The 11,391-nt window shown below is 35.8% G+C and overlaps 1 pseudogene; it reads left to right on the top strand.

Moving 5' to 3' along the window:
* Window positions 1–1,185: 1,185 nt before the first annotated feature.
* LOC121133065 lies at window positions 1,186–1,321 on the top strand (annotated as a pseudogene).
* Window positions 1,322–11,391: the final 10,070 nt, after the last annotated feature.

Here is an 11,391-nt window from a genome sequence, read left to right as displayed (position 1 = left end):
TGGCGCCTTGCTAAGGACTAAATTAGGCATGAGCAAAGAGGGAGAGTCTTAAAGAACTATGATTCACAGGCAGAAAAAAAGAAAGTATTTCACAAGGATGAGGAAAAATTGGCAAAAGCACATGTGGTTGAGACAAAGTGTTCCAGGGCAGTTGATGAAATTGGGCTGGAAACATATTTTGGACTGGATCATTTTGGCCTTATTCACAGTTCTGAGAAAAGCAACTGCTAATTGCTTCAGAGTGAGGGGAAATTAAGTTCTATAAAGCACGATTAAAGAGCACCTGCCTGTAAAAATATGATGTCAGGACTGTGGGTACCGTGGAACCAGAACCTTAATGAATAGTGTGGTGTGTTTTCAAAAAATACCAGTTATTCCAATACTTTTGAATGTTATAAAATCTTAAGGTGTTCAAGGAAAAGAGGATGACATACTTTGAATAAAATAAGTTTTATAAGCTAAAATAACATGGAATCTTTAAATCTACTAAGTTCCTTTTTACCAAAGCAGACATTAAGCTGACAATGATACCATTAATTAGGATAACTCTCCTGGCTCCCATTCTCTCCCAAGTGGCCAAGAGTGGAAACCTATTCTCAGGAATCTGCAAGTCAAACTGTAAAACAGAGACTGATATAAAACCAGGAATGAAGAGGAAACTCTCAAGTTATGAGAAGATAAACTCTTTGAGTAAGCAAAAATCAAACATATTACTCTGAATATAACTTCTAAAATATTTTCCATCTTGTAAAATAAAACTACACACAAATTTGCAAATTAAGAGAATGTATTTAAAGTGAAGAACCACAAAATAAAAAAAAATCTCCTTAAAAAAAAGCCAAACTATTAGAATTTGTACCCCTGATTAGGTCTTGAAATAATTTTCATTTAATGGACAAGTTTTAATCTCAGGACAGAAAGCTCACCCATGTCTTTAACATAGCTTCTACTAAGACTAGAGAAACTAATCAGATCTGTATTAGATGTAAACTGTTTAGGAATGGCTTGTCCTACTTACTAGAGTACTGAACTTAGAAAGATTGTGATACTAGATTTATTTATTTTTACTACTGGACTGTAGCTGATTTTAGGACTTCATAGAACACCTAGGAATTAAATGCATGTGTGTCAAAGCACAAATATAGACACCACCATATTCTTTTAGCTCACATATTAAGAATGTCCATATTTACTTGGCAGAGGAAATACCATGATCACGAAGGTAATTTTCCCAGGGTGAGGCTTATCCATTGCACTCCAGATGTGCTGACCCCTGTGATTTCCCCAAATGTGGTAGTGGGGGGTTGCGTTTGCACCCCCAGCTGAATAAATCATATCTTTATAGATTTGCTTAGAGAATAGCTCATTCTGGTATCTGGGCAAGACCCTTCCAGTGTGTGCAATCTCTATCCGACTGTCTTTTTCAATCCTTCATATTTCAAAGACTAGTTGGGTTTAGCAATTTCTGTTAAACCAAATGATTTCAAGAAATACAAAATTTCACAACATCGCATAATGTTCACCCAAATGTCTTTGCGTTTCTTTTCTAATTTTCCACTATGTTGTCTAAAAAAAGTCATGAATAGAATTTGTAAGAGAGTTGAGATGCGTGTAATCTAGTTTAAAGCAAAAGTAAAATAACAAAAGTTACAAGGAAGAAAGCTCGGGCCATATTGGGTGCTAATGGATTTTCAAGGCTATTTGGCTCTTACCGTGAAAGGTTCTGGGACCTTTGGAGGCACTTTAGCAGATGGGCGACATGATCTCAGCTATTTCTTCTAAATGAACAGTACCAGCTGCCATGTTCAGAAGAGACTGGAGGGGCACATTTAGGATGCTATTAGAGCAATCCAGGTAAGGAACGGCACCATCTTGCTTGACCAGGAAGGTTAACAAGATGTGCCAATGGCTCGGGCACAGCTACATGGCCAACTGAAGACTGAAAGGGCTGTAGGTGTCTTTCCAGTGTAAACTGATAAGAAGTAAGAACTGAAGGAGAAAGAAGAAAAATAAATGAAATAGATATAAAGGCAAGCACACATAGAAAGGTTGTGTGAATTAAACAATTCGAAAGGGAAAAATAGAAGTAATTCTGCCATGAGAAAATTCCAATTAGGAAGCAAAAACTTCAGCATGAGTACCATTTAGAAAGCCAGTGCACTTTAATTAAAATTGATGGGTGCTCTTGTGCATTCACACGGCTCCTGTCAGGCCCATCTGTCCGGGTGCTGTGGCTGCCATCTAAAAACCATTATGCCAGATTCACAGGCCACAGATGCCAACCCAAAATAATTTTAAAGATTACTTTGAGCAGGTAGAAATATACCAGAAATAGCACAGTCACTCAGGAACATTGTGTGAGTTTGGTAACTGTGAGTTTGGTAACATTTTATAATTCTAAGAAAAAATTTAAGGCATGTACAGTTTAGACACTGAGTTGATTCGATCTCTTGTGACCTATGGGAACTACAAAACATCTTAGCGGTTTCCAGTTGCTCATTTCATTTTCAAAAAATACTAATGTCCACAGCATTGTGTAATGTAGCATATACCAATATCTTCATTTAACTTCTCTTTTCTAATTTGTATCTATATATTTTATATTATTCAAGTCTTCTTGCTTTCAATGGGTCCAAATAAAAAAGTATATTCTTCCTCTTTTCAACACTGTTATGTATTTTTCTTATATTCACATCAATTTTTGTTCTGTTTTTGTTGAAAGCTAAGAGTTAGAATTACATGATATCTTTTGCTAACCTGATGGGAAATCAGGTCGTTTGTTTTAGGTATTAGTTGTATACTGAAGTTATATTATTCATATCTACATGAGGTGATATATTATCTATGATTTAATTAAGCCATTGGAGATCAAAATGCAAAGCTAGCCACAGTCATAAAACAGGAAGTGGTGGTACACAACTTTAATCCCAGCACTGGGAAGACAGAGGCAAATGGATCTCCGTAAATTCAAGGCCAAACTGAGCAGTATGAAATTGATTCAGTCTAAAAGAGAAACAGCTCATACAAGGATGATCTCAGTACTTAGGCTCATGGGCCTTTAATACCAACACTAGGGAGGTGGATACAGGAGTGATATGGCTTGGCAGAGAGAGAAATATATGGTGGGAGGAGGCAGGAACTCAGAGGATTGCAGTCTGGGGTTTGGTGGAGAGCAGTGCAGTGTGAGGATTTGTGGAGACAGGATCACCATTTCAGTCTGAGGTAGAGGTAAGAGCTAGCAGCCAGCTGCTTTGCTTCTCTGATCTTGAAGCTAGAACCCCAATATCTGGCTCTGCATTTCTATTATTCATGTTACATCTGTGTCTATACCATCTCTGTTGTAGTTTCTTTGTGCATGCACTTCTGCTTTTTGCCTCATTCACTGCTGTTATATTTTTCTTGTTCCATTATTAAGTCACTGAAATTTCTCGCTAATTCTTGTTAGAGAGTTGTTGAGACTATACTGAATTCATATAAACTGACATTGGGAATTATCCTTTATCTTTATTAAGCTAGTCCTAGTCTTAAGTCCCTGAAAAAAACTCAATATAGATGATTGAACACAGGTGAGTGTGCATGCGTGCGCGCACGCACACACACACACACACACACACACACACACCACAGAGAGACAGAGGTATAGAGACTCAAAGAAACAGAGATACAGTGACACAAAAAGAGAGATGGGCAATCAGAGACATAGAGAGAGACATGGAGAGATAGAGACAGAGCAACAGAGAGATAGAGAGACAGAGAAATAGAGAGACACCGACAGACAGACACACAGAGAGATGGAGAGACAGATAACTAATGCTAGCTCTTTCCTAAAGTTCAAGAGATAAATGATGACTAAAAATGGAGGGGACAAGACCTTAAGTTGAATGTTTAGAATTTATGGAGAAGAAAGCCACTCTGTGCTCATATTGCAATTCTTGAGTTAATACTTGACATCACTGAAACACATGTACTCTAAAACACAAAAGGCGGAGGAGTAGTGTTAAGAATATTAGTAAAATTGTGTAATTCATAGTGAAGAGTTAATATAAACAGTTTCTTCCCTTCAGAAGCAGCCTCAAAATCTTTTTTAGCTTTCTATTATTCTTTTTTCCTGAGCCATTGCACTCCTGCTTTTAGGTTTTTTTGAAATTATTTGAAATAAGTTACCAAATTACAGAACCAATTTCCAGTAGTCACACAAAAGCATAGCACAGAATTAAAATAAAATCCTTTCATAACTTGCTCCAGAACAAACTTTGTTGGTAGTGCCTGCTTCTTAATTGTCTGTAAAATATGAAAGAGAAACTGCATATGTGACTTCTAATAACTGGGCTTGCGGTACCTGAAGAGGACGGGGAGGGCACTTCTTACATGTTCTGAGATCCCTTGCATGAATAGAGACCCCTGCTGCTGGTCATCCCAAAGATTGTTACCAGAGATCATTGAAGAAACAAACTCTTACATCTGAGACAATAGTGTTTAACATTTGACAATTTATCAACTAAGTCACTAATTGAATATGGTATATTTTTCAGTGGACAAATTTTATGAGATTTGTCAGTACATTTTAGCACTGAGTTTTCTACATAAGAATATTTGATTATTATACTGGATATTTCCCCATTTTTCTTTAAATTTCTATTTTATTTTTAAAAAGAGATACTTAAAATTTTTATAGAACAACATTTCAGGAAACAGCATTTGTATAATGCTATCATCATGATTATCTGAATAAAATTATTTTGCATGAAAATATTCTCAAAGGCCATTGATTGGTTTGGAATATTTTTCCATATGATGTCAATGCATTCACATCTATTCTGTATGTATGGCTATAGAAAATTTATGCATCGTTATGTTATAGAAATACAGTAAAGACAAGCAGTTCTCAATTAGATTTCTTTTCATATAAGAGGTATTGAATAACCTGCTTTATATTAATACAATGAAACACTATGCAGCAGTTAAAAACTGGGTGTATCAGTGTGAAATGTATATATAATCAGTTATACATACACTATAACAAATATGTGTTTAGAGTATGTACATCTATCTTTTTGTATAAATATATATTTGATTTTTTTCTTTTTACATAGCAGTTTCAAATTTTTCTTTTTCTTATTTTTTATTTAAATTAGGAACAAATTTGTGTGACATATCAATCCCAGTTCCCTCTCCCTCCCTTCCTTCCCTGTCCTCCATCAATCCCTTATCCCATCCCCCTTCTGCTTTACAGGGAGGGTGAGCCCTTCCATGGGGGAATCTTCAAAGTCTGTCTTATTACATGGAGCAAGACCTAGGTCCTCCTCTGTGTTTCTACACTGAGAAAGCATCCTTCTATGTGGAATGGGCTCCAAAAGCACACTAGGGATAAATACTGATCCAGTGCCAGAGGCCCCATAAATTGCCCAGACCTCCCAACTGACTCCCACCTTCAGGGGATCTAGGTCAGCCTATGTAGGTTTCCCAGCTATCAGTCTGGGATATGTGAGCTCCCCCTTGTTCAGATCAGTTGTCTGTGTGAGTCTTGACCCCAGTTCTTATCACTCCTCCCTCTCCACAACTGAACTCCTGGAGTTTAGCTCAGCGTTTAGCTGAGGGTTTCTGCTTCTGCTTCCATCAGCTACTGGATATAAGGTAGTCATCAATCTCATTATAGGGGAAGGACATTTAAGGTAGCCTCCCCATTATTGCTTAGATTCTTAGTTAGGTCATCCTTGCAGATCTCTGAACATTTCCCTAGTTCCAGATTTCTCTAAACCTATAATGGCTCCCTCTATTATGGTATCTCTTTTCTTGATCTCCTCTATTCTTTCCCTGATTCTATCTTCCTGCTCCCTCAGGTCCTCCTCTCTGCTCCTCCTTTTCTCTCTCTTCTAACACCCTCTCTCCACCCTTATGCTCCCAATTTGCTCAGGAGGCCTTGTCCCTTTCCCCCTCTCCAGGGGACCATGTATGTTTCTCTTAGAGTCCTCTCTGTTTCCCAGCCTCTCTGGGGTAGTGGATTGCAGATATATACTCAAAAGCACATGCATTTGTTTGTCTACAAATGAATTTGTTGAAATAGTTGGATGTCGTTTAAGTACAGTTCAAGCTGTCCCGAAATTATTATCTTACCAGATATTAAAATGATATTTCTCCATGATTCCACTGATTTTCAGTGATATTAAATGCTAAAGGTGTATTTCAGTTGAATGTGTAAAAATTTCTATCCCGTATGTGGAGTGTTTCTCACTACTATAGTTACATTTGTTTTCTGTCTCTACTACATATTTTTATGCAATATTTTGAGGAATTCACTGCTATTCACTATATTGTTCCAGTAATTTGTTTGTTATTGAGAATAAATAGTGTTAATTTTATTCATGATGTGAAGCATCTTTTCTAATTTCATCCACTATTTCCTTAAACTAATTTTATTACATATGAAGTTTTGGGTAGAAATTATACAAATTTATTAAAATAGTCATGATGTCTTTTGGAAAGTTGGTTAAGAAAGCTTCCTGTTGTTCTTCAAATATATTCATACATATAATTTTTAAAATATATACTGAACATATATTTATTTTCATTATTTGTATTTTTAATTGAGAAATTCTTACTTACTCACTAATTGGAAATAAATTGAAAAACAATGTGAGACTGAAGCAGAAACTTTATACAGTCTAATTTTCTTCAAAAAGCTATTCTTTTCATTTCCTGATAGAAGAATTGGTGTATGTGTTGTATGAGGAAGGAGTCTAGCTGGACAATCCTGTTAGAATGGACTGCTTTATCATTAGACTTCTTAGATCTTTGTATGAGTTACTTGTTGTGACAAAATACCTGGAATCCACTTTTTTTTCATCTTTTTAAAATTTTTTATATTTAAATTTAAATTTAATTTTAAATTAGAAACAAGGTTGTTTCACAAGTCAGTTCCAGGTCCCTCTCCCTTTCCCTCCCTTCCTCCTGTACCCTCCCACCAACTCTCCCAATATCGTCTCATTTCCCCAGGGAGGGTGGGGCCCTCCATGGGGGTGACCATAGTCTGTCATTTCATCCAGGGCAGGGCCTAGACCCTCCCATAAGAGTCCAAGGTGAGTGCATCTCTCATTGTTGGATGGGCACCCAAAGTGGCATCCACTTCTTAAAACAAGTGTAGTACCTTTAGCCTCACAGCCTTAGAAGGTTCATTTTCACTCTGTGTTTCTGGCCTGATTAGGAGGCAGAACAGTGTGAAGAAGAATGTGATTAAGCTTTGCATTCTAATAATACCATGGTGATAGGCAGGGTAGAGCTTTTCATTTCAGGACACTGTGGTTCCATGAATATATTTTTAATTGCATAGGATGTGAGACCTAATGCTCATAATTTTTGACTATATAACCTTACCCTTAAATTTATCATAGCAAATTGTTGAAACAACGTTAAAAATAACACTCAAGCACACAGATTTCTTTTACACCCTTAGCTCCAGCACTGAGTCATTTATTAAAGGAAACAAAAACAAGATTGTGTACAAGAAGTCAACACAGGTCTTTGGCAATGAGCATTCAGCATATAGACAGCATCTGCTCAGCACAACTTCCTGTCATTTGGATAATTCCTACTAATGCACGTATTTAATTATCTCTCAGAATTTCATGGAATTCCATGTCATCCTCTAGCTCCAAAACTGTTTCTATACAAACCTTTAAAACCTCTTTGACAGATTCATTGATCATCATTTTCTTCTTTTTTTCCATTCTGGCTGAAACAACTCTCTGATGTGTTCATATGTCACTCTTCAGCAATCCTGAAGGTCCTTTAAATTCTGCATGAAAGTGGCTGTTCAGGATTCTTAGTAAGGTCCCTGTGCAACTTAGTTAATGTCTTCTCTATATTGAATGTGTTAGAAAGTAAACCCAATGCTAACATTGGAAGCATGGAAAACCACAATATGTGTGTATCTTCCATATTTCTCGTCATTACAAACCACAGGCAAAATTAGAAAGAGTCAAATTTCTGCAATAACACCTAAAGTAACATAAGTGTAAAAAATTGCTCATTTTAAAATTGTTATCATTATCAAAGTCAATAGAACATTTATTCTGAGAAATAGAGGGAAGATAATATAATTAAGAAACATTCTTAACATTAAAAAAGCTCACTTGGTTCTGCAAAAATCAGGAGGGAAATCTCCTGAGAAGATTATTTATGAGATTGTCATATAAATTATCTTTGATAATATTTCCATGCTCATTAGCTCAAAATAAAACCAAACCTTTGTGTGTATGAGTTTCTTTCTCTTTTTAAGTGATGTAGCAGCAGAGTGGAGGAATGATGTTTTTCTCAATCTTCATCTGAGAAGCTTCTATTTGTGTTAGAAGTTAAAATACAATAAATGGAAACTGATTGTGTCATCTAGCTTCCCCTTCCTGAGGGGATTGATTGATGCTGTCTCCAACAAGTAGGCCAGGTCTCCTATGGACCTATGACTGCAGTCATAGGTTGTGACAAATGAGTGAGCTGTGTTCTGCCTTGCTCTTTGCTCTGAAATATGTCCCTCGGCATGCAGGCAGTCACCTTTCCACTTTTTCTTTCCTGTTGTGATGCAGCCTGAGGGCCTACACCCAAATGTTGTCAAAAGCATGAATTACATAAGCCTCTTCATAAAGTACCCGGCCTTGAGCAATCTCTTATGGCAACTCATAAAATAGTATGACAAAAAAGACATTTGTATCATGTCATTACTGTTGCTGTCTACTAAAGCAAACAATGTCTTTGTTTTCTGTGCTATGGATGCTTTTAAACTTACCTACATACAGAGCCATGGCCTGGTCTCTGGGGTTCTCACTCTGCTGAAGCTGTGAGGCTATCCTTGATTTGTCAAAGCATTCAAAACACTTCTCTATATTGCTTTTGTGAACACTTAGCAAGTGGGAAAAATGTAGTACCTCTTGTGCCTCATGTCTCCCAGGATTTGGGAGGATATGTTTCTTTTATGTTTTGCTAGATGATTATCATCACTGTAAGACTCAGCAGAGAGACCAATGCGTTGCCATGTTCTGTTCTTTATCCTTTCCTAGGGTGTCTCTTATAATTGTCTCCTGTCAATGCACCCAGGCAGATTACTGTTATGATACTTCAGTATGTGGTGTACTTTCTACTTCATTTTACAGAGCTGCATGTATGTGAATTCCCTTTAGATCTTGAATACAACTCACACTAAAGTTGTCCTTCAAACATGTACTCCTTGCTTCTCTGTTCTCATGAAAATGCATAATTAAAAGTTAGAAATTAGTGTTCATATATTTAAGGGAAATCATAATAAAATTATAATATAAACATGCAAAACATAACCTTTTCTTTTTAAGTGAAATCATTAACTTGGATAAATTTGGATATATATATGTATATAATGTATATATGTATATATGTATATAAATATGTTATAATAGTTTATTTAAAATTTATAATACCACAATGGCTTAGTAACATTCACTTAAAATATTTTGGTAATTTCCATGTAATTTCTTTGGGAATGGTTTATATTAAATGGTCTGTGAAATAAATGTAATAAAATAGCATTAGAAAGATATAAAATAATAGTCCTTTTTTGTTTTTTTCAGACAGGGTTTTTCTGTGTAATAGCCCTAGCTATCCTGGAACTAGCTGTAGACCAGGCTGGTCTCGAACACCCAGAGATCTGCTAGGCTCTGCCTCCCGAGTGTTGGAATTAAAAGTGGGCTTTCTCTTTTTTCTTGTTTGGTAAAATAATAATTTTTGAAAAATAATTATTAAAAGATAGAGAAAGTACATTAAGTGTGTGTGTGTGTGTGTGTGTGTGTGTGTGTGTAATGTTTCCGTTTATGTATGTGTGTTAATGTGGGTGTACTTCCATGTTTATATGTGTATGCCTGAATGAGGAAGCAACCTCTATGTCATTCCTTAGGTGCTGTCCATGTAATTTTTAGAGACAAGTCTCTTACTAGTATTTGGGCTTGCTGAGTGGACTATTCTGGTTGTCCAGGAAACCCCAAGGATCTACCTGTCCCTGCCTTTCCTTTGATGGGATTACAAAAATCATTTCACAATACCCAGCTGTTTATCTATAACTTCTGATGACAAAACTCAGTCCTCATGCTTGTACACTAAGCACTTTACTGACTGAAATATGTTCCCAGCCCCTCAGGTAAACTGTTAATGACTACAATAATGAGAAACATTGGGGAGTTTCCAGTAGAAACATGTTGTAACATATCAGGGCATTTTATCCCAGATTCATTTTTATTGACACAGAATCTAAGACAGACAACTTATAGATGAAATTATTTACTGACAATACTCCAAGAAGCAGGAATAAATAAATATTTGAGAAAACAACACAGGGAAATAAAAATATTAGTCTATGGAGAAGTCACACTCAAAGGATTAAATATTATGTCTTGAATTTACCACTTTTCTCATCACTGAACATAATCTCCTCAATGACTGCATAATTAAAGTGCTGTCTTTACTGTCTTGGAAAATGGGTTGGATAATTCACCCTGAAAAATAGTCATGTACTTAAAATTCAATAAAATCTTAAGATTATGTATATATAATATACAAACAAATTTTGTTTAGTACTTAAATAGTGTAATAGGCTTTGGCCCTAAAGTTAATAAATAGACAAGTAAATAAAATGAATACAAAACTAGCAAGATGAAATGAAATTTCTGGAGGGAAATCCCTCCCCAACACTGAACAAAGTATATGACTACTTGAGTCTACACAGAACACAGTGGAATTTTCGACATCAAGAATAAAAGGAGAATTAACACAACTTTCAAAGGAAAACAAGTCCAAATCATGACCACATCTTCTTTTTTGCATGACTCACTGCCATTAGATAATCTAGCAGCATAGAGAAATGTTTAAAGAAAATAAATTTTAATATGGATTCCTATACTACAATAAAATAACTCCGTATGATAGGAAAATAAAATCACTTTAAAATGTATGAGTCTGAAAGACTATTAATATCTAAAAGTATCTTAAAGAAATAGAAAATACTTCAAATTAACCCAAAACTCAATGAGAAAAGAGGAATAGATACAATAAAAAATACAAGTGATGAAAGAACAATACAATAATTCCAAACTAATATTGGTAATTCACACTTAATATGATAACATTGGTGATGATTGTGGTTTTGTCCTATACAGAAATATTGTCCAGTACTTTGGCTAATCCATGTTTTCCTTTTGAGGTTTTTCCTGTTTGTTTGTTTTTGTTTTATTAATGTAGGGTTTCTCTTTAGCTTTGGAGCCTATCCTCGCCCTTGCTCTGTGGACCAGGCTGGCCTGGAACTCACAGAGTTTTGCCTGTCTCTGGCTCCTAAGTGCTGGGACTAAAGGCGTTTACCACCCTGCCTGATGGGATTTTAAA

Source organism: Mesocricetus auratus, unplaced genomic scaffold (genome assembly GCF_017639785.1).
Source record: "Mesocricetus auratus isolate SY011 unplaced genomic scaffold, BCM_Maur_2.0 Super-Scaffold_100019, whole genome shotgun sequence".
NCBI classification, from domain to species: Eukaryota; Metazoa; Chordata; class Mammalia; order Rodentia; family Cricetidae; genus Mesocricetus; species Mesocricetus auratus.
Note: the sequence above shows the minus strand (reverse complement) of the source record. Positions and strands in the feature narration are given on the sequence as shown.